Source organism: Podarcis gaigeae, assembly GCF_964106915.1.
Source record: "Podarcis gaigeae genome assembly, chromosome: Z".
Lineage (NCBI taxonomy): Eukaryota > Metazoa > Chordata > Lepidosauria > Squamata > Lacertidae > Podarcis > Podarcis gaigeae.
The window spans coordinates 25,631,765-25,654,744 of record NC_139691.1 but is presented as its reverse complement, the minus strand read 5'-3'; the positions used below and the strand labels follow the sequence as shown (position 1 = coordinate 25,654,744).

Below are 22,980 nucleotides of genomic sequence, written 5' to 3'. Positions count from 1 at the left end.
TGTAGATTTGTTGGCTTTGCTGGTCCATTTTTTTCTTCTTCTCCTACTTCCTCTTTGTTTACTATATAGCCTATTGAAGTGTTCTGGGAAACGCCTGCACACTATTTTGTAACATTTTAGTTAGACTAATAATGGTATCGCCCTAATGTGGATTTTGAATTCCCCCCCCCCCCTTTACAGGCCAGCATAACTACCTCTTGTGTGTGTTTACCAAAGACTATGTAAGCTTTCAAGTTCTGCAAAACTCTCCAGAACGGAAAGGTAGCAAAAGAGAGTAGGCTTACATGTCCACAGGAATAATGATTTCGCCACTTTAGACAGTTAGTGATACAAAACATTTAGTACTTCAGACCCAGTGTAGTGGCCATGATGGCCATGGCAAAGATGATTTTAAAGGGGTTTAGATAAATTTATGGAGTGTATGCCTAAAACTCTTATTTTCCATGATAGCTTAAATGTAATTTTCAGGTTCGGCGTACCTCTGGATACTTGTTAGAAGGCATCTGGTGGGGGAGTACTGTTGCCTTCCGACCTTGCTTATGAATATCACAAAAGCTGGCTGGATGTCCACAAGCAGTGCTGGAGTAGATGGACCCTTCACCTTATCTAACAGGTCAGGGCACTTGTTTTTACACAATAGCTAACTGGTCAATAGGATCATAACCCTATGCTTGTATGTGAGATCCAAGCCTAATTTTAAAAGTCATATCCTTGTGCTGTTGCCTATGCCAATGCTGTGGCATTCAGTCTGGATATACTTCTATAATGTATGGTTGAGTTCACTCAGTGATGGTTGGAAAGTACATGCCCGGATATACTCAGTTTATTTTTACTCTGCATCATGTCTACATCTTTCAGACCCGAGTCCTGGTTTGAATACAAGTCATTGCAGGCTACTGCTTTTCCTCTGCAACACTATCACCACAGCTGGTTTCTGCGCTATCAAAATATTCAGGCACATGCTGCTGTATCACAGAGAAAATTGGCTAGTGATGAAATAGATTATTGTGGGGTGAAATGGAAGGCAGGAGGAGACTGAAACACCTCTCCTGTCCACTTCTCTGTTGAAAATGGCACCTTTCCCCCCACTAGCTCTGTCGTGATGTGGGTTCAAACCTTAAAAACAGCTCTGGATACTTTTTTTGGGAACAAACTGTTTCTGCTGGACATGTCAGGGCACATCAGGAATTTTCTTGATGTATGGCAAGCCTTTGGAGGGGCTGCAAAAGTAGTTGTTTTGCTGATACTGACTAACTCACCTATGCCTCGGGAAACTGTGGAGACGTTTGGGTCTGATATGGCTTTAGGAGAAGCAGAAGCATCAGGGACTGCATGTCGTATAGAAATGTTGTTTTGTAGAAACATTTTATTCTGAATTTTATTTCATTCCGAAAACTTAAAAAAGATCAGGCTGTGACCAACAAAACCCAGACAAATAGATCCAAGCCAGAAGGTCTTCTGTCCACTGATGTTACCTTTTGGAAATATATCCTTGACTTACTTCATAACCGTATGGTGATAAGTTAAATTATTCATACAAGAACAGAAACTGAGAAATTGTAGTTCCATCAATTGCCGTACAGCAGTTTTGCCGTCACATACCCTTGAAGTCTATTTTTGACTTCTGATTTGGCATGAATACCATCTCTGTGTGCTTATATGCTTACAATCATTGTGCATTATAAATAGCCAGCAAAACACATATCTGCAGTGGAAGTGCAGCTTTGTAATATGCTTGTATATAACAGCAAACACCAGTTTTAAGGCATGAGATGCCAGTGACCAGCATTAACCTTCGGCCTAGTAGGAATGAATAACTAGCAACAGATATGTCACACTGGGCTGCCAAAGCATGTGTTAAAGACTTGCCTTGCTCTAGATGTCTACAGCATGTCACATAACCAGTGACCGAGAGCAGCAAAGAAGGCAGCAAGAGCATGCCAGCAAATTCTTTAAATACATTTCATCATCTTTCATATCAACATAGATTTCTAGCTAAAGCTAATGACTTGGTTTTGCAAGTGAACTACTTCTCAGAAGAATCATAAACTTGTAGAGTTGGAAGGTACCCTGTGAGTCATCTAGTCCAACCCCCTGCAATGAAGGAATCTTAACTAAAGCATTCAAGACAGATGACCATCCAGGCACAGTACCACCAGGCAGGTCATGCTCCCCTAAATCCACTTCTGTTGAAAACCAAGTTGCCCAGTCATCTAACATCCTGAGACAGAAGTTCTCTGCGTAGTTATCTGGTGTGTCTAAAGCATAGAATACAATGACTTATGCTTAGGATGTCTGTTTACAACATCACTATCATAGAATCATAGAACTGTAGAATTGGAAAGGACCCCAAATAGTCCCACCCCCTGCAATGCAGGAATCTCAGCAAAAGCATCCATGACAGATGGCCATCCAATCTCTGCTTAAAAACCTCCAAGGAGGGAGAGTCCACCACCTTCCAAGGGAGTCTGTTCCACTGCTGAACAGCTCTTAGCATCGGAAAGTTCTTCCTGATGTTTAGTCGGAATCTCATTTCTTGTTATTTGAAGCCATTTGTTTGGGTCCTACTCTCAAGCAGGCGAAACTTGCTCCATCTTCTATTAGATATTTGAAGGTAGCTATTGCATCATCCACATATTTGATGAGTAAGCCAGGTGTGTCCCCCCCATCTAATATTTGTGCATCTGATTCTTCCTGCCTATGTGCAGAACCTTACATTTGTCCTTATTGAAATTCATTTTGTTAGTTTAGGGCCAGTTCTCCAATCCGTTAAGGTCATCTTGAATCCCGATTCTGTCTTCTGCTGCATTAGTTACCCCTCCCCGGGGGTGCAATCTCGCCCTCAGGATTGTGGGGGCCCGCCGCCATAACACGGATGTGTGACGTCACATACACACACCTGACATAATGTGTGTGATGTCACACACAAGACATGCAACATCACATCATGTTGGGGGAAGGGGGCTCCTCTAAAAATGCAGTGCAACATTGCATGTTGTGCATGTGACATCATACGCACTATGTGCAGGTGTGTGCATGTGACGTCACACATCTGTGTTGCGGCTGATGGTGACTCTTCCATCTCCTCTCCACGACCAGAGAGGTATCCTTTTCCGTTGGGAGGGGCTCAGACTTGGAGGTAGAGAGACTCTACCTTCATGTCTGAGCCCCACTCAGAAAAGGGTGACTCGCTGGCTGCGGAGGGTGGAACTGAACTGATTCTTGGGGGCTGTGCCGCAGAGGCTGGCTGACTGCCTCTCTCCGACTTTGCTCATTGACTTTGTGGGTGCCCAAGCACCCACGCCCACTGAAGTTGGCTCTTATGCCCCTCCCAGCTTAGTATCATCCACATATTTGATGAGTATCCAGGCTGACCTGACAGAATATGCATCCTGCAACTAATTATGGTTATTTGTGCAATTGTGAGCATGAAGTAAAGTCAAAGAATCTCTCATTTAAAGAATCTCCATAGCCCACCTTCTGGAAAGTGCTATCCCGATGCCTTATATTATTTTGGTGATAGTGAATACTTTTCTGACAACCCATGGTGCCTAATTGAAATACTGGATCCAGGTTATGAAACTTCGGACCTGCACCTCCCTTGTTTTCCTGCTCCTCCTACTCTCAAATCTTTTTCAGGAATTGACCCACCAGTAATAAGTGAGAGACAAGCAAAACAGAAATGCAATTTTTTTCTGGTTTTTTTGCTTTTTGTTGCACTAGGCAGATTAATATCATGAGTCAACTCAAGAGGATGTTTCATAACCTGCCTATGTCTGTTTATTGATTTGCAAGCCTGGGCATCTCAATCCGGTTCTGTTTTTCCCCCCTTTGGTTGTCACCTGACTAACTAAAAAGGCATTTTTATTTTTTACTCCTAAAACAATGAGAGCACAACTGGCAGGTTTCTGCTTGTCTAACATGTTGTAATTAATGATTCAATTCAGACTTTGATCTATTACATCTCTTAGTTTCTTGCCAATTGTAACAAAGGTCAGGAGCTATGGAGTTCATGGTATTTCACCCATATAGCTTTGTTATCCATTCACCATGGCAGCTCTGTAGGAATAAAATGGTGAGAGAATTTGAATGCACGTGCATTCTTTTGTGATAGAAATGTGTGTGAAGCTAACACCTAGATGTTCTTTAAGATAAAAATAACTCAGATAAAAACCGCTCATATGCATAGTTGTTGTGATTAAAAATGCACAACTCTTTAGCAATATGCAGGCAGCCAGATTCTAAGCATGTTTCTTCAGAAATAAATCCCACCGAATTCCATTGTATTGGGACTAAGCTCCTTTGAAGCTACAATAACAATACTGTAGTGGATTCTGTTAGGTGTACCTGTGAACCAAGGTATTCTTAGCTCCTTATGGGACTCAGCTGCATGAGTGCTCCCAGGTAAAGGCTTTCCTGAGTGGCCATCATGCTGAATCAGTTTGTGTTATAACAGCTATCAAGAGCTATGTGGCAAAAAACAATACTATCAAAACTCCACAAAGTCAAGCACTGGTAGCACTAACCCTGCATGGTAGTTGATGGCTAGTGCATGAGATATGTCCTCCTCCCACTTCCTTTTCCAGTTTGATAGTATCTTACACTGGATTTCTATTCATTTATGTATGTAAAACATTTTACCTCGCTTTTCAGCTTATTGCCTGTTGTCTGCCTGCCCCCCACACCATTCAGGAAAATTGCAATGACATCAGTGCCAGGACAGCAGCTCTGCAGCACTGTCCCACCACTCTGGCCACTCCTAAATATCAGCTTTGGACATGACAAGAAGTAGGGACAATAGGAAGTGCAAGCTTGTGACATTTCTTGCCCTCTTTATCCCTGCTTGTCCTCAACAACAGTCATGACACATTGTACTTGCCATCTGCCTCCACTGAGTGGCAACTTGGTGAAGGCAGTTGTCACAGTACAAGTTATACAAAAGGGTTTTTGCATTGGGGTCAGCCATAATGGATGCAGGCTGATGTTATCCACACTGCAGCTGTGCAGCATAAGTACTTTATGCCTCCGTCATCACAGTATTGTAGCTGCTAAACTTCGTGAACTGAGTCTTTTCGTTTTGGTCAGTAACTTTCTGGACCTTCCACCTTCTTAGGCTTCTACCCACTCTTCCAGGTTATAACCATCACGGTCACAGCCAGTGTGGTATAGTGGTTAAGTGCTGTGGACTCGTAATCTGGTGAACCAGGTTCGATTCCCCGCTCCTCCACATGCAGCTGCTGGGTGACCTTGGGCCAGTCACACTTCTGTGAAGTCTCTCAGCCCCACTCACCTCACAGAGTGTTTGTTGTGCGGGAGGAAGGAAAAGGAGAATGACTGAGACTCCTTCGGGTAGTGATAAAGTGGGATATCAAACCCAAACTCCTCTTCTTCCTTCTTCCTTCTTCACTCACCTTCAGTCACAAAGTAGTTTTTTAAAAAGTCACTTAAGATTACATTGCTGAGTTTTGAGGCTTAAAGCAAGGATGAGGAGTTTAAGGCCCTCCCAAGGCAGTTGGATTATAACTTCCATCAGCCTCAGCAAGTGATGGTGGGAGCTGTAGTCCAAAAACATCTCCAGGGCCGAAGATTCCCCATCCCTGTCCTAAGGTATGTATAGTCATCAGAGGCATGGACAGCAACAGCAGAAAGGCCTGCAAATTGCATAAAGACAGACCTAGCCTTTTATCAGCCTCTTGTGTGCTGTGCTCTTGCCTGATCCCTGGCTCAAAAGACTAGAGGCACACCCACACCCAAGCACAGGGAACAGTGCACACTCTGTTGGATGCAAAATATGACGCAAGCTCACACTTAGGACCTTTATTTGTGGCATCTTTAAGTACATAGCTAGCCACCACCCAGGTATGTGCCACTTCTTTGATGAGAAGGAACATGTTAGGCCACTATCAGAACCAGTGGCCCTCCATACGTTGCTGCATCATAGCTTCCATGCACCATCCCTGCTTATTAACCAAGGTTTCTTAGACATTTCTGTACTTTTCTTTCCTGCTGCCACCCCATCCATCATGTATAAATTGGCCTCTACTTCACAACTGAAATCTAAGCCTATACCTGTTTCACCCATTGGATTTATCAGAAAATAGCCATAGGAGTATTTTTCTTTTATTATTTTTGTGCCCTGTGAAGCTCTTTTATTAAGTTTTTAGGATGTTTCTCAGCAGGTTGTTCCTTATAGGCAGACCAAACATACTCTCTTGTCTATTTTACCTTAGCCTGAAGGAACAATACACGGTCTGTACAGTTGCGCGGAATGAAAGGCACACTTTATTCAGCAGATAACCACTACTTCGTGTTTAAAGTAATTAAAGTGACAGTTATACTAAATGTCCTTGTACTTATTCCTAGTACAAAGTGGTCCATATTTTGACTTTGTGGAATGCTTTGTTATATTTTTTTGTGGGCACGCACGCACACGCACACATGTCCATGATAAGATCCCACTTTACAGGCTTCAACCCATCTTCAATTAATCCCTCTGTTATCCTGGTTCTGTCTCCTAAGCTGAGGTCTTTGCCCTCTTGGGAGGCATGGATGGGGAACTCAGCAGGGGAGAATGGTGGACTCAGATGATCAAAATCGATGCTTGAGATGGGCTGTGCCATTCTGACTCTTTATAATTTGAGCAGAAGTGATTGCATTTGTGAACACATTTGCTCTGAATGTTTGTTCCATCCCTATCACAAAAAAGTCTTCCCTTGCCACCAAAAAATGTAGGTGGCAGGCAAGTTTCCAGGGGAGACAATGCCTCTCTGTGGTCTTTGCATAACCCTAGAGTGCCTCTTCCCAACCTCCATTGATCTAATCTCTGAAGGCAGATGCATCTGGAGAGGGACCTCTGATGATAAATCTGATGCACTGGCAATCTTGTGCCTTGGCGTCCTTTCCTCCAGAGATCTTTTATTATTGAGCCTGCTTAGATATGTAACACAGCTTATTTTATTGACTGGATGATTTTATTGATTGACCTTCTTTTCCTCCCGAAGGAATACACTGTGGAACAGTTAAAACATGCTGGGAACAATTGAGTTAAAAACATTCTAAAAGCAGCTACAGTTAAAAACGTTATTCTATCCAATGATCTTGGGTTTGCTAGGAACAGTATTCTTCAGCAACAAGAATAAACTTTGCCTTCAGTTCAGAATATAAAGAGCTGTATATTTAGTAATGATAAAGATATTCTACTCCTTAATAGAATGTCTATTAAGAGGATATCAAGAATATCAAGAGGGAGGTAGCAGCAGACTTAGGTAAACCTCAGGGTTTGCAGAAGTACCAAAAAACTTAGGGGGGAGGGGAACTCATGTGTGAAATCCCTTCAATGAAGACCGAGCATGCCCAGTGGCCATGGAATGCTGGAGGAGTTGGCACGAAACCTCCAAGGGCAAGGGTTAATAGAACGGAATATCCTGGAACAGAGCAGAGTTCCGGACAGCCAGCTAGGAACAAAACACTCCACAACACTGGCATTATTTTTTGTCATGTTGAAATTCATTGTATTTGTCATAATTTAAAGCCACAAGGGATAAAAATGAATAAAAATACAAAAATACAATAGTAGGACAACTATGAATTAAAGGTCATTTCTTCAGTATTTTAGAAGAATTACAAAATAGAATCAGTGAAAGCCTCTCATTCAGGTACTTGTCGCTTCCATTGTCTTTACAAAGCAAGTTTATTTCAGTAGCTCCTTATCAGACAATCTATTTCCATATTGGTGACGGCAGCATATTTCTGAACAGTTGGTTCTTGTTGCTGCGGACAAGAAAAATATGCAGGCTGGGAGGCACAAATTGTGCTGCTCTTGTTCTCTTCTTACCAAGAGATTTGTACCACCCTCCCTCAGTGAAATAAATTATCCTTGAGTCAGCACTACCATCCCAGAGGAGAGTTTCTCCCCCACCGCTTCCCAGACGGGACATAATAATCTATCATTCATTGTCTTGTTGAAGAAGGCTAACAAAGCGGCTGCCTTGAATTCATGCAACTGGAGCATTACGCATTCCTGTGCCTTTAAGATGAAAGCGGTTGCTATGGCTGCAGTGACGTGGTGCCACTGATGGAAGGAAATCCATGAGTGTGTGTGTTGTCTTTGACAATTCATATGAGAAGTTGCATTGCTGGCTAATCCTACAAGAGAAAACAATGAGGGGTCTAAGATGACATTGGAGCTGACAATTCAGATAAACCTTCATTAGCCCAAGAGAGGGTCCTCTTTTTTAGAAGGGCGGGAAGCCTACCCCCCCCAAAAAAACAACAACCCACCCCTCCAACGTTTCACAGGTGAAAGTAGGCACACACTTGTAACAACCCCATTCTCATGTCAACAATTATTTCCTGAGGCTTTGAATCACCACCATCATAATTTTGCTGAAGGATAATAATCTGTTTTGTTGTGTTCATTTGCACTTCCTAGCCTGTCCTGTGCTCAGGGGTGCAGCTAGGTAACCTTAGACCCTGGACTTACTGGTTTTACAGGTGAGTAGAGTCTGCATCTGGTAAGAGCATTAATATGGCATGTGGGAGGAGGTAGCAGACATTTAAAGTGGGCTCTGTTAGGTGCTACACAGTTTTCAAATTTCATACCATGGCCAATTCCACATCTCTAGAATATAAAACTCTAATTGTTATTCTTCCTTGATAGGAAGAAAACACAGGAAATGATGCAAAGCTGGATGTGCAAAGCTGGATGTTAGTTCTAGGTGGTATGCTAGCCTAATGAAGAGTTCTAGAGAACTTGAAAGCTTGCATACTATCTTGTGACATTTTTGGTTGGCTACAATAATGGTAGGAATGCAGGTGGCGTTGTGGTCTAAACCACAGAGCCTAGGGCTCGCCGATTGGAAGGTCGGTGGTTTAAATCCCTGCAATGGGGTGAGCTCCCGTTGCTCGGTCCCAGCTCCTGCCAACCTAGCAGTTCGAAAGCACAAAGTGCAAGTAGATAAATAGGTACCACTCTGGCGGGAAGGTAAACGGCGTTTCCGTGCACTGCTCTGGTTTGCCAGAAGTGGCTTAGTCATGCTGGCCACATGACCCGGAAGCTGTACGCCAGCTCCCTTGGCCAATAAAGCGAGATGAGCACCGCAACCCCAGAGTCCGCGACTGGACCTAATGGTCAGGGGTCTCTTTACCTTTTACAATAATGGTAGCCAAAGTCCTAATGAGGAGTTGTTGTTAATGAATTTCCTTACTGTTAAGCTGAGAGAGACCTCTGTTTGAAACCCGGGAGAGCCACTTTGTTTCAGTAGACAATACAGTTAGATGGACCAATTTATGTCTCAACGTAAGGCACCTTCCTAGATTCCTATAGTTCAGTTGGTAGAGCATAAGACTCTTAATCTCAGGATTGAGATTAACCCCACATTGCAGGGGGTTGGACCCTCATAGTCCCCTCCAACTCTACAATACTATGGTTCCGTGGTTGCTAATTGCTGGAGACATTGTGGTGACTATGAATGAACGTGCACCTGAGGAAGTTTTCCCCCTTGCAATCAAACAGTATATAAATGTAAAGAATTAAAAAATAAAATAAAAGGTTGCTTCCCTGATTCCCAAAGTTCACTACCTCTGCCAAAATTAGGTTTGAAAGAAGTCTTCTACTGCAGTAAATAAAGTCAGTTGTGCTGTGTATTTGGTTGCATTTTGTGTGTGGCACCCATGATAGTTTCTCCAGTTTGCAAATTTGTGCACAAGCCCAAAAAGATTGGCAACCCCTGCTAAAAACGATAGTCAAAGCATAATGCATTTGGGGTTTCTGATTACCTGATTACCTGATTATGTTCCTCTATGGTGTTCTGTAGCCAAGCCTGCCTTCCACTCAGCTTCTTTGAATGAGAATTGTTGTGTGCCCAAGGAACATAAATTCACACCTGTTGCTATTCCATTTCTCCCAGGCACTGTTCCTGTCCCAGCAGCTGGGGGCTCTGACTACTGCTCCCTATAGGTCATTAAAGATTAACTTTTAATGAGAAACTAACACTTTCAATGTCAGTTTGGAGGGTATGAAAATAAGCAAATGCCAATCAGGCACATTGGTGTCCCTTGTTCCTCAGCCTCTCCCATTTTTATTTTCTTTCTGCTGCTTGTTTCTCTCATCTTCACCTCCCCTCCCTCTATTGACATTTGTTAGACTGTAAGGTCTTTGGGGCACAAAGCTGTTCTTTCTCCCCTCTCTGCAAGGGCCCAAACAGTCATGATATTAGATCTATGAATGCATCTAGAAGTTCTGGTCTCCCACCTCTTTTAATGGCAGTAGCCAAAAGGGAACCCAAGCAGGATCTGCAGTGTGTAGGAAGTGAAGATTACCAGGGCCTCTGCTGTCTTAAATCTTCAACAGAGATGTGTGGCATGGAGCTTGGGAGAGATGTAAGCCCCCACCTTGAGAATTCTAGGGACATACCATAGTTGAGTGGCAGTAGAGCATATGCTGTGCATGAGAAGGTATCAGGTTCAATCCTTGTCAACAAGTTAGTGGAAAGTGTGAAAAAAACAAGCCTGAGACCCTGGAAGGCCACTACCAACTAGAATAGGCAATGCTGAGCTATGGCTTATCTACATTTACCTTCTTTCTTTCTTTGGCCCCATGAAGTCCCACTCTTTAGTCCTCAATCAGAGCAAATCTCAATTTAGGTTTTCTGTAGGTTGCTGTTTGTTCTGATTAGACTTTAAAGGGCAGGGGTTTTTGTGGGGAAAGCTGTGGAGCAAAAAGAAAGGGAATGCCCAGACATGGAGCTTTAAATCGCAGACCATGCCTTGAAAGAGCAGAGGGAAGGTAAGTATGGATAATCCCCTAGATGGACGCACAGTCCAATTTGACTTAAGGCAGCTCCCTGTGTTCCTGGGCTACGTTCCTCATAGATCTAAGTAAGACAGTGGCAAGGCCTAATGGATGACAGGAGAAAAAAGATCTATCTTTCAGAATAATGGACACCTTGCTTTGTTAAATAGTTCTAGACTCTAGTAGGACTGAGGTACCCTTAATTGTTAATTGCGAGTGCAGAGCTAGTGTGGCTCAGGTTGGGGCTTGAAGATGGAAAACCCAGTTTAAAATCTCTTCTCAAACATGAAGCTCCCTAGAAAGCCTTGGGCAAACCACCGTATCTCATCTTAACTGACTCACACAAGCATAGAACCCACACAAATTATACTACATCATCATCACATGCACACACCAAAAACAACAACACTCACACCTTACAAAGTCCAGATAATCCAGACCCATAGATGCACCACACCCCAGCTCCAAGTGCTTGCTTCAGCTTGCTATCCCAGTCAGGAATGGCAGAGGCAGGTGGGCTGCACTTGGAAGTGAGCAAAGGCAAGCAAAGGGGGAACATTTTCAGATAGTGGCAGAGCAGTGACAGTACTGGGTGGGCAGCTGCAACAGTGGCTGAAGAGCCCTTACTGAGTTATGGCTTCTGGTGACAAAGGGACTTGCCACTCTCACTTGGAAAGTCAATTGGCAGCAGTTAAGCTCACTGTGCAGCCTCAGGTCATTCAAACTGTGTGGGTGGAGAAGAGTGCATTTTCACGCTTGGGCACAGCAGACCAAAAATATGTTTTAAAAACAAAGGAGCTGAAAGTGAAAACAAAGGAAAAGGTCTTGCCCTTTGCTTTTCTGGCAAGAAGCCAGAAAGCAAAGCAAAAAATGAACTGGCTGGTTTCCCTTGTCATTATTGTCTGCCCAGTTTTCCAAGCACCATAGCACCTGCTGCGTTGGTAACAGCACTCACAGTGCTGTTCTAAAGCCAGGCAGCTGAGGGTAGCTAACCATGGCTGCAACAATCTACCTACCTGTTAAGTTGTGGGTGAACATATCAGACGACACAGCGATTCTTCAAACAGCTCTTGTTTATTCACAGGCCAGAACAGAACTGAACAGCAAACAGCTCAGCCGGCCTGCTTTTATAGGCAGCCGGCTGTCAACATTGTAGCAACAACAACCCAGGGTTTCCCACCTAAAGTAACTGACGTGGACCTGAGTGAAAACTATATACATGATACTCCTGGTGGCCAGGGTGAGAACTTCAATACATAACACTACCGGTACTTCCCTGCAAATATGCCCCATTGAACTCAATGAGACGTACCTCAGCAGGTAAACCGAAGACTGGGATAGCCAGTCTTGAGTCATTTTGCTGCCTGAAGATAAGGACAAAATCATGCAACTGTCCATTCCTCATACATAAGCCAGTCAGACTGGCACTTGAATCTTACTTTACTACTGAGGCAGGATCCTGAGGGCAGCAGACTAGCTTGGGTGATAGCAAAGCAAACTGCAGCACTCCTTGTTCCACAGCCCTCAGCACCTGCCCCCTGGCTGATGCTGCCACTTTGCTTAATGAGAGTAGCTAGCAAAAAGAACATAAGTTTACCCTGCCTGGATGTCCTTAGAACCTGGAACAATCCACAAGATTATCTTTTCAAAAAATAGTATCATGAATGAAACAGAAGTTTTAAAACCCAGTACACCAGGATTTTTACATTTTAGCCCGCAGTGAACAAAATTTTTATCTGTGGTTACCTTAATTTATTTAATAATTAATCAAATGGCTTAATAATCTTTATTTATTATTGGCCCCCCTTAACAAAGTACAACTCCTAAACATGGCACACAAGCAAGGGACAGAGGGCAATAATACAAAATCCTTTTGCTCACTGCTCTCTCTCCACTACAAATCTGACTCCCTTTGTCTCTGTCTCTGTCTCTTACACACAGTGGCATTTCCTGGATTGGATTCCACTGTTATGGAAACAACTCTTTCATTCTCTAAGAGATTTCAGAAGGTGTGAGGGAGGCCCACACTGTTCTGGGAAACTGGAAAGAGAGGCCAGAGGCATGTACAAATTAGAACAGCAGAGTGCTTTTCTCATTCATCCAGTCTTCCCCACCCCCTTCCTGTCTGTACTGTAAGCCATTAGGCAATTGAGGTTTCCTCCTGCGCTTCCTGAAATATTTTTGGAAGGCAGTAGATAGAAGACAGAAATTTGCTAGCAAGCATCTGAGGACATCCTTTCTCTATTACTGTATTGGTGTTGCATCACTAATCGGTAAGCCCAGGGGTAGGCAACCTAAGGCCCGGGGGCCGGATGCGGCCTAGTCGCCTCAATCCGGCCCACAGACGGTCCAGGAATCAGCATGTTTTTACATGAGTAGAATGTGTGCTTTTATTTAAAATGCCTCTCTGGGTTATTTATGGAGCATAGGAATTCGTTCATTTCACCCCCCAAAATATAGTCTGGCCCCCCACAAGGTCTGAGGGACAGTGGACCAGCCCACAGCTGGAAAAGGTTGCTGACCCCTGGGTAAGCCCTTGCCCAAAGTATCTTGAGGTTTGTCCGCTGAGGTGAAGAGAGTTCTGCTCAGAGGACAAGACCCCCTACCATCAGCCTCACTGATGCGGTCCAAAGGAAAGCCAAGCAATTTCTTTGGCACCAGCTTGGTTGCAGGAGTTGCTTGAAGGAGACGTACAATGTGCCACCCACTCTTAGGGACTCCACTTTGATTTGTGTAGGGTTTATTCCTTTGCCTTTTCTTGTCCTGAAGATATTCTGCAAGGCAGCAAAGGTTTAGGATCAGAGTTTTTCTTCTTCTATATGGGCTCCCTTTCCAGGTTGATGAGCCCTGGTAAACATGCTTAACACTGCACTGCAAGTTTGGATGGATTGTATTCATGATGTACCAGATATGTTTTAAGGATTTACCATCCAAATGCCATCAACTACAAATTCACCTGAGGCACAACAGCTGCACTTGACTCCTTCTTTTTGGCCATTGGATAGTAAAACAGCATCAGTCCATGGAGGACAACAAGAGTAAAAAGCACATCACCTGACAGAGGACCACACAGTTGCTGCAGCTGGGGGATGAGCTAGGATGAAAGCCAATGGGAGCTGCCACAACAACCTAATGTTAACAGAGGCAGGGGAGAGAGATGCTACTTCCAAGGTACATTAAGTGTTGGAGGAGAGAGAAGCAACAACAACGTAATTATATGTTAGTAATTTTAGGTAAGCTGCCTTGAGGATCCTTCTGGATCAAAAACCAAGACGAAAATAAAATAAAATATATATTACCTACAGGCAATTTTAGTAATTAATATAGCAGCAATCATCTCAGGAAACATTCTCTGAGGGCTCCTGAATCACAGTAAAAATAGAAGCATAGCATAGTGTTGTTTCAGTATTATAGGAAACTACAATTTGAAATACTAAGAATTACAATAATTACATTGTTATTAGTGACTCTAAGAAAGCTTACTCAGTACTTAATTGGCAGAAAAATTATTTGTTTCTGAAGCCTTTGGAGTCATTTCAAGGCAATGCAAATTACTGTTTTATGTTAATTGGAGATGAGTGCATTATTTTTAGTGCTACAAATAGAAATAACAGCTGCCATTTACACAGCCCAGCCCCTTGCAAAGTAGTTGAAAGACACACCCAAGCAGCAGCAGCAGCAGCAGCAGCAGCAACAACAACAACAACAACACAACAACAGCAGACAAGCCAAGGGTATGTTGAGTCTGCCACTTCTGTTTTCATTTTTTGAAAGCTGCACAACTGGAAGCCTGGACAAAGCAACCCAAATTGGAGTGTGCCATCAGATAGTGTAAGGATGGTGTGCCCAATATCACCTCTTGTGTTATGGGGACAGCTCAGCACATGTCAGTCCTGCCAGCCCTCCTGTCATCTGAATAAATAGACATAGGAGTGATACATACTAGGAAGCCTGGAGGTTTGGGTGAATGGAAGGATCACATCCAGTGTGGCTCCCAGTGTGTTTCTGGGCACAAATCAAAATATTGACTTAATAAAGATGTATTCCTCATGCTCTGGACTCATTTGGTTACTTCTCCATTGCCTTGCCCAAAAGAGCTATGTTGGGCAAGATCCAAGAAGGAAGTCAGATAGACAGCCGCAAGCAGCTTGTCCAGATCTGTAGGCCTCAAAAACCAGAACTGATCCCATGTAGGAAGTGGATCTGCAGAAAAACCTCGCAGCATTAGCTTGTAAGGTACAGATTCTTGGCACCAGAGCACAGTGGTTTAGCACATGGAGAATTTGGGATAAAGAAAAGGTTTATCCTGATCATTAGAGTCTTAACTTGAAACTAATTGTTTCATAATGTAATTTTAAAAGCTATTCTCCATAATACCAGATTTAAAAGTTTAGTGCAAGAAAACCATACTAAGCACCTTTGGAGGGCGACACTAATGCTAATTGAGCTTGATAATCTTGTAAATCTCGCTCGTTAGTGTTGAACAAATCTTTAGCTACACACCAACCCTTTTCTGTATTAGCCTAGACCATAAAGAGAGAGAAAATATACTAAGGGCTCATTCACACTTTGCTCCACACTTTCTAGGCATAGGTCTGTGTTTTCCAGACCCGTGTCCAGGTGGTTTCTTTTCCCCCATTTTTCTTTTGGTCCTGGCACTTCCCCTGGGAAAACCCATGCTTTACCATGGAAATACATTATACACTTTATACCCCATATATGCACACTCAACCACTTTGATATGTGGCACTGCACTGTTACTCATTTCACATTTATAATAACTGATCTTTTAATGGCAGCACCTACACTTTGGAACTCCCTGCCTTTTGACACCAGGCATGTTCCTTCACTGTACCCTTTTTGGCACCTTCTAAAAACATTTTTGTTTAGACAAGCCTACCCAGATATCTAGAATACTGATTTGGGTGCCAATCTGCTTTTGATTGTTTTAAAATGTTGCTTTTACTGATAATATCACTGCTTTATCCTTTTGTAAACTGCTCTGTGTTTGTGTGAAACAACCAAGCGGTGCATAAATTCTATGAAATAAAATAACTGTTGAGGGTGATCATTGTAATTAGCATTGTGTCCAAGGGGCCCCCATTACCCACTTCAAATACATAAGACTATGGAAGAAGCCTGGTGTGGTGTGGCTCATATGCTCCTGTGGCCAGGCTAGGAATGTGAGAGCAGGCAGGCTTTCACTGATAAAATTGCAACTAGCCACAATGTGTAATATGGGAATGCTGGATGTAATTGGTGAATCAACCCACCCACAGGTATAGTTGGGTTTCTGTGTTTAGTGCTTCCAGTAGCTGGGAGCTACTGCAGCAATTGCAGAAACTGCAGCTGGGCCATACATTCTTCTGGACCTGTTTTGCAGAATCTGTTGCTGTGGACTGGTATTCATATTTCTGGAATGCTTCCTTTCTACTTGAACATACTTATATACTCCCAGAGACCACACATCATTGCACTCCAGACCCAAATGGACCACTGAAAAAGTCTGGCTCCTTAACACCACTATAATCTGAGGGGTCCTGGCCAGTTGGAAAGAAACCTTTGCCAATCTGATGTCTTCCAGATGTTCCCACCAGCTCCTACCTTTTAAATCAGGGGTGGGGAACTTCTGGCATGTGAGCCAATGTTGGCCTGTTGGCTTCCCCAATTTGGCCCACTAGGCTGTTTTGGTCAAGCTGTGCCTGCCTACCCTGCACCAGACATCATATTGGACATCCTGCTGGAGAGTGGGTTAAGCCACTATGCTGCTTGGGCTTGCCGATCAAAAGATCGGTGGTTCAAATCCCTGGGACGGGGTGAGCTCCCGTTGTTCAGTCCCAGCTCCTGCCAAACTAGCAGTTCGAAACCACACAGTGCAAGTAGATAAATAGTTACCTCTCCATTTCCGCGTGCTGCTCTGGTTTTGCCAGAAGCGGCTTAGTCATGCTGGCCACATGACCCGGAAAAACTGTCTGCGGAAGCAGACGAACGCCAGCTCCCTTGCCCTTTAAAGCGAGATGAGCACCACAACCCCAGAGTCGTTCGCGACTGGACTTAATTGTCAGGGGTCCCTTTACCTTTTTAATGGAGAGACCTTTAGTGGATGTTCTCTGAAGCACCTCCCTCCCTTTATTAAAGCTCACTGGAGCAACCTTTAATTGGGGGGGGTGCTTTAGAGAGTGGTTTGCCTCTCTGAAGCATTTCCCCCTCCCTATCTTTAACATCACTCCAGCAAAATATTTCCAGGTGGTCAGTGTCTGTCAATCAGGTGATCTGGTAATGTCATGCAACTGACAAGTGGGTAGCCCTCCCCACCTGTCAAATTTGGCCAGTGAGGCTGATCCTGATAAGGACTGGCCTGTGGAGCCAAAAAGGTTCCCTGTCCTTTTTAACATCCCACAGTTTTAAAACACGTGCAGAACACTGATATAGAAGATTAACAATCAGGTGTCTCAACTGATTTAAAAGAAGGCTCTGTATTTTGAAGGCTTTCAAACCTTCCCACTACACCTTCTCCCCCCCCCCCCGGTCTAGTGCACCCTCCTGCTACAAATCTGATATTTGCCCCTGGGGGGGGGGATACAACAAAAGCCCCTGCATTTCCTCCCTGTCAGTGAAAGTAGGAGTTTATTCCTGTGTGTTTCACTGAGTTATGTGGTAACACCCCCACCTCTGACATCATGGCTCTAGTCAAACTGAGAGCCCCTATGCCTTATTTTAATAGCTAGTTGAAGATGCAATCCTCTACAGAATTACTAAGAGTCAGCCCCATTTCTGAGTAAGTACGTTTGGGCTAGCACTATGTGTCTCCTGCATCACATATTGTCTGACCTTCACTTCAACACGCAGAGTGTTAAGAGCTGAAGACAACAGGCTGACTTAGCTCTCAGCCCCCACTTGTGGTCAGATAAGTCATAAAAATAGCAGGAGTAAGGCTGGACAGCAGCTGGTGTCATGATGACGTGTTTATGTGGAGAAATAACAGATGTGGAAACAAACAGAAGTTGACGTTATGTTACAGGAGAAACACGACAGGAACAGGGAGATTTTCGGAAGGGGGGAAGAGGAAAGTCTCCTAGCAACAGGATGAACAACTGTTTTTAGAAGGGAGCTTGATTTGGCTAAAATTGGGAAGGGTTGGGTGGGGCTGGTAGACTTCATTTTAAGTTTCCTCTCCCTTCCCCCCGTGAGTTGTGCGCTGATAGAGGCACCATTCCTCATGCCTCATGCATTACAGTTATTTTTCTCCAGCAGCTTTTATTTTTAGTCGGGGCCAAAAGAAGAAGAGTTTGATATCCTGCTTTATCACTACCCTAGGGAGTCTCAAAGCGGCTAACATTCTCCTTTCCCTTCCTCCCCCACAACAAACACTCTGTGAGGTGAGTGGGGCTGAGAGACTTCAGAGAAGGGTGACTAGCCCAAGGTCACCCAGCAGCTGCATGTGGAGGAGCGGAGACGTGAACCCGGTTCACCAGATTACAAGTCTACCGCTCTTAACCACTACACCACACTGGGAATCAGGAGACTGACATAGAGAAGAGGGCGAAGAACCTGTGACCACCCAACAGCCATAGGACTCCAGATCCAATTCACTGTGGTACAACACCTGAAGAGTCACAGGCTTCTACCCAAGGTGTACAGCAGCCTTCACCAACCTGGTTCCTTCTAGATGTTTTGCACTAAAATTCTCATCATTCCTATCCATTGGCTGATGTGAGTTCTAGTTCAAAACTACTAGAAGGCAATAGGTTGTAGAGCATCTGAGCTATTGTTCCATTTCTTGGTGGTCAGGCCACCACAGGAGCATGCCTTCCACACTTTTTGTCAACGAAAGGCTGAAAAGGAGTGTAAGAGACAGGGTGTGCTCCCTGCTGTCCCTTTACACCAGAAAATGGGAGACCACTCAATTCAACCACCTTGCATTTAGCACCCTTCACTGCCACCAGGAAGTTTTCCCAGTGGGAAATGAGAGTTGCCCAATAAGAAGAACCCTGTAGCTGGAGCAGGCTTGTGGTCCATCTAGTTCAGTACTCTGTTCTCAAAGTGGCCAACCAAATGCCCCAATGAGAAGCCTGCAAGCAAGACCTGAGTGCAACAGCACTTTCTCCTCTTTTGGCTTCCAGCAGCTAGAATTCAGAAGCATATCACTTGTGAATGTGGATGCAAGAGTGCAGCCATCCAACACAGTGTTCATCAGGGAATTAATTATTTAACTATCTTGTCTTCTGTATTCCACCTTTCTTCCATCATGGATCTCAAGGCAGGATACATGTGACCGCCATGAAGTCAGACCCTTTCAGGCAATGGCTGGACTCAAGGTGGCAGCCTCATGTGCCTAAACAGTCTATATTCCACAGAGTAGCCACTTGCGGGGTGAGGTGGCCACGTGTCTCAGAGCAGCTCTACACAGTAACTTCTGAAAGGGGAGTCATGTAACTCCCAAGATGTGCTTGCCCAACTAGAGCGCCAACAACTTCAGGCTGCATCTCCTGATAGCAAGGCTAATTAGAACACCTTGATCACTTTCGGCAGAGAGTGGTACACACCCACTCACCTTTTATTTTTTTCATGACTGCATACCTGCAGTAGAAACCCTGCCAGGATTACTGTGTAATTAACAGCAGAAAAACACTTGGGTGTTGAGGAAGTATCAGAGCACCTGCCTTGCATGCAGAAGGTACCAGGTTCGACCCCCAGCATCTCCAGGCAGGACTCGGAAACTTCCCTGTCTGAATCCCCGGAGAAATGCTGTGATTCAGTATAGGCAATGCTGAGCCAAACAGACCAATGTTCTGACTTGATATAAGGCAGATACCTTAATGCATGGACAACAATGATCACAGTCTTGCTCTCTGCCTGCATAGTAATAATTTCCCAAAGTTGCCCAGCCTGATTCAACCCCAAAATGTTAAATCAACCCATATGAATCATTTGTCTCTTGAATCAAGAATTTAATTCGTTCTGGAGGTCTGTTCTTAACCTGAAACTGTTCTTAACCTGAAGCACCACTTTAGCTAATGGGCCGGAGCACAATTTCTGTTCTCATCCTGAAGCAAAGTTCTTAACCCAAGGTAATATTTCTGGGTTAGCGGAGTCTGTAATCTGAAGCGTATTAAACCTGAAGTGTATGTAACCCGAGGTACCACTGTAGTGGCTGATGACCACTGGAGCTAGTGAGCCAGTGAGCAGGGCGGCTAATGGACAGTAGAGCCCGAAAGTCAATAGAGATACTCATCTTACTTGTTTACTTCCCATCCTCCTCCATTTCAGAAATATAGTGGACACTTAAGCAATGTTCAAAAACAAGCACCAGATACTTAAGACCAAACCAGCAGCAAGTTGGATGCCTCTGGAGGAATGCAACACCATACTATTACGTTCATTCCATCGGGGCAAGCATTTCTGCTTGCCAGATTAAAGGATCTCCTGCATCCTCCTACAATGTACTGTTCTGGGGATTTTCTCAACAAGCCAGAGTTGATTTGGGGAGGGCACATGGGGGAGGAGAGGGTGAAATCCCCATTACCCTAGCAGGATTTGTGCTGGCATCTACTAGTGCAATGGTTGAGTTAAAATTTGATACCTTATACCTGGAGAGCTGGACAGGAAAAATTCTAGGGAGTCTCTGAGTGACCACTGCATTACAGCACAAGGAAGCAGGAGGACATTCCCAGTAGTGGTTTGTTCCTCTTGGGACTGGTATGGTTAAAGGCAGGGAGACCAAAAGTACATGGAGCCAGAGCCAACGATAGGCAGACGCAACCCACATGCATCAGGGCCAAGGCAGCAAAACACTATACACAAAATTAGAAAATGTGTGAAAGGCATTTGAAGTAGAAGTAGCAAGCACAGGAAGCCCAAATCTAGATTAGGACCCTGGTGTGCTGGGCAGAGAGGCAGGCTCTAACCCCTTGCCCCCTATGCTATGATCCAAATTTTGGCTGAGCCCACCCTGCCTGCTATTTGCATTTAAAGGAAATGCCTCCCCTTTCTTTTATTTCAAGGCAAATAACAGGTGGAACATTTTGTGCTGAGGCAATTGGATGCCTCCAGGAACCAAGAGGACAATTTTTTAAGGGAACATATCCTCATTATTGACCTAATTAGCACTACATAGACGTATGCAGGGCAGGCTCCACAGGGTTAGATTATTCCTTTGAAGATGCACTTCAAAAGAAGAAGAGGAACTGTTGCTTTCAGGTCTGGGCCTTTGTCCAGGGGCCTGTCTTCCCTACGTCTCCCTTCTCTTGCACCAGGTATCTGCCTGCTCTCCCCACCTCTCTCAGCTTAAGAACAAAAGAAAAACCCCACGTGGGTACCTAGTCCAGCATGGTGCTTCCTGCAGTGACTAACAAGATACCTCTGAGAAGACCACAAAAAGGGCTTGAAGGCAATAGTCCTGCTCTGCTTTAGTAACCAGTGTTATGTGTTAACAGTGACTCAGAATGTAGCAGTCAGTGGTCATAGCTTGTGGTCACTGACAGACCCATACTTCTCCAAGCATTTGCCCAATACCTTTTTAAAAGACAGCGGCCATCATCCCAAATTCATGTTACCTACTGCTTTCCCAATCTGCCAGGCTCCTTATTTACTCATAGACCTGCCTGCCTGCTGCTTACCTGTACTCTTGTTTCAGCTGCTATTCAACAGTGGCACCTACAGATCACCTTACTTGCTTAATTTAATATTTAAATGTGTATGCTCAAAGCATTTCATGACAGAACAAAATAATGCAGATGGATACACCATTACAATAACAATATAATAACAATAATATTACATCATTTCAAAACATAACAATCCCAACAAATACAGTAACTCAGTTTGATTCTATGAGCATTATAATGTTTACAGCTCACATGCTGGCCTGCAGCATAATAACACAAACCTCCTCCACCTGTTTTCTTTTCTCACCTTCAGCGTGTGAAAGAGGCTTCCTTCCTGACTGCCTGTGTGCTTCTCCTCGCCAGTGTGGTGGAATTGCTTTCCTGGCTCATCACATCCATGCTTCAGATGCTGAAGATCCTTATCCAGTACCTGCAATTTATTGGTATCCGCCTATCCAGCCTTGGCTTATTTTCAAGGCCTCCGCCCAGCTAGTCACAACTCAGTCCCTCCTTGCTCTGCTTACCACTTCTGACAAGTCCCGTCCTTTTCCATCTGATGTCCCTCCTCCACAGCCTTCAGACTTGGGTTTATTTATTTTGCTGAGTATGGTTTTGTCCAATATGTTTTGGTGCCTGAAGATGAAAATCCAGGTGGTTCCTCCCACAGCTTACCGTAGGGCACAGTCTACTAGGAAGTACTTCTGCACAAGCCCTGCTGGAATGAACAGGTATTTGTGAAGCACGTTTGAAGTTTCAGTGGTGGCCACTGGCCAGTGAGGTGGGGAACAGGGCAGTAGGTGGCAAAGCATCCACTATGCATGAAGAAAACCCCAAGTTCAAGTCCCAGCATTTCCAAGTAGGACTGGGAAATATTCCTGCCTGAAACCCTAGCCATGGCTTAGTGTTATGTGTACACCCTGCCCAGCAGGTTAACCATGGTGTCAGAGCTGCCTCTAGGTCCCAGCTCACAGAGGACCAACGCCCGGTTGATGTAATGTACAAAAGTCTTTATTGAAGTTTAGTTTCCATTTCAAACCCCAGAGCGTGCAGCCCTACGTCTTGACTCTAGATCGGCGAAGTCCCCTCTGAGTCACTATCCCTTCCGCACCAGTTTAAGATCCTAGCCCGGCTCCACCTCCTGCGCTGTTCCTTCCTCCTCTGGGTCCTCCTGCCCCCTGGGGTTTCCTCCTTCCTGGGCTCTTCTGATGCTGACCCCCCTGAGTCTTGCCCTTCCTTCCGACGGGCTTTAGGACCTGGCTCCCTATCCAGACTACCTGCTGTGCCGCTCGCCTGTACATTTGAACTTGGCGCGCGCGCCCAGCCTGTAACTTTCCTCTTGACCGTTTCCCCGCTCTCCGATGGAGGCGTGGTCAATCCTGACTCATCTCCTCTCTCTGGTGGTGGGACTGATGCCTGGGACTCCTCCCCCCCACTGCGCTCTGTTGGGGCAGCTGGTCCTGATTTCCAACTGCTGCTCAGGGAGTCCCCGCTGGCCCCTTCCTTCTGGGGTTTCCCCCTTGGCACCCCCCTTGCCCTGGCCATCGGCGCTCCTTTCTGTGAATCTTCCGATTCGCTGGAGAG

General features: G+C 44.6%; 1 protein-coding gene and 1 long non-coding RNA gene across 5 annotated transcripts in view; one reads left to right on the top strand and one right to left on the bottom strand.

Moving 5' to 3' along the window:
• The window catches only part of ACSL4 (acyl-CoA synthetase long chain family member 4), an 81,430-nt gene extending 59,613 nt beyond the window's left edge, over nt 1–21,817 (bottom strand). For both annotated transcript variants that reach the window (XM_083722215.1, XM_083722220.1), the window contains exon 1: nt 21,707–21,817. The gene's annotated coding sequence lies outside the window, so the exon portion shown is untranslated. The remainder of the gene's footprint in view (nt 1–21,706) is intronic.
• Nucleotides 1–21,836, top strand: part of LOC310836832 — a 29,873-nt gene extending 8,037 nt beyond the window's left edge. For 2 of the 3 annotated variants that reach the window (XR_014560245.1, XR_014560246.1), the window contains exons 2-3: nt 469–613; nt 21,713–21,836. This is a non-coding gene — a long non-coding RNA (uncharacterized lncRNA). Of the gene's footprint in view, nt 1–450; nt 614–21,712 lie in introns of all 3 variants that reach the window. The other variant, XR_014560247.1, reaches the window with a different exon arrangement.
• Nucleotides 21,837–22,980: the final 1,144 nt, after the last annotated feature.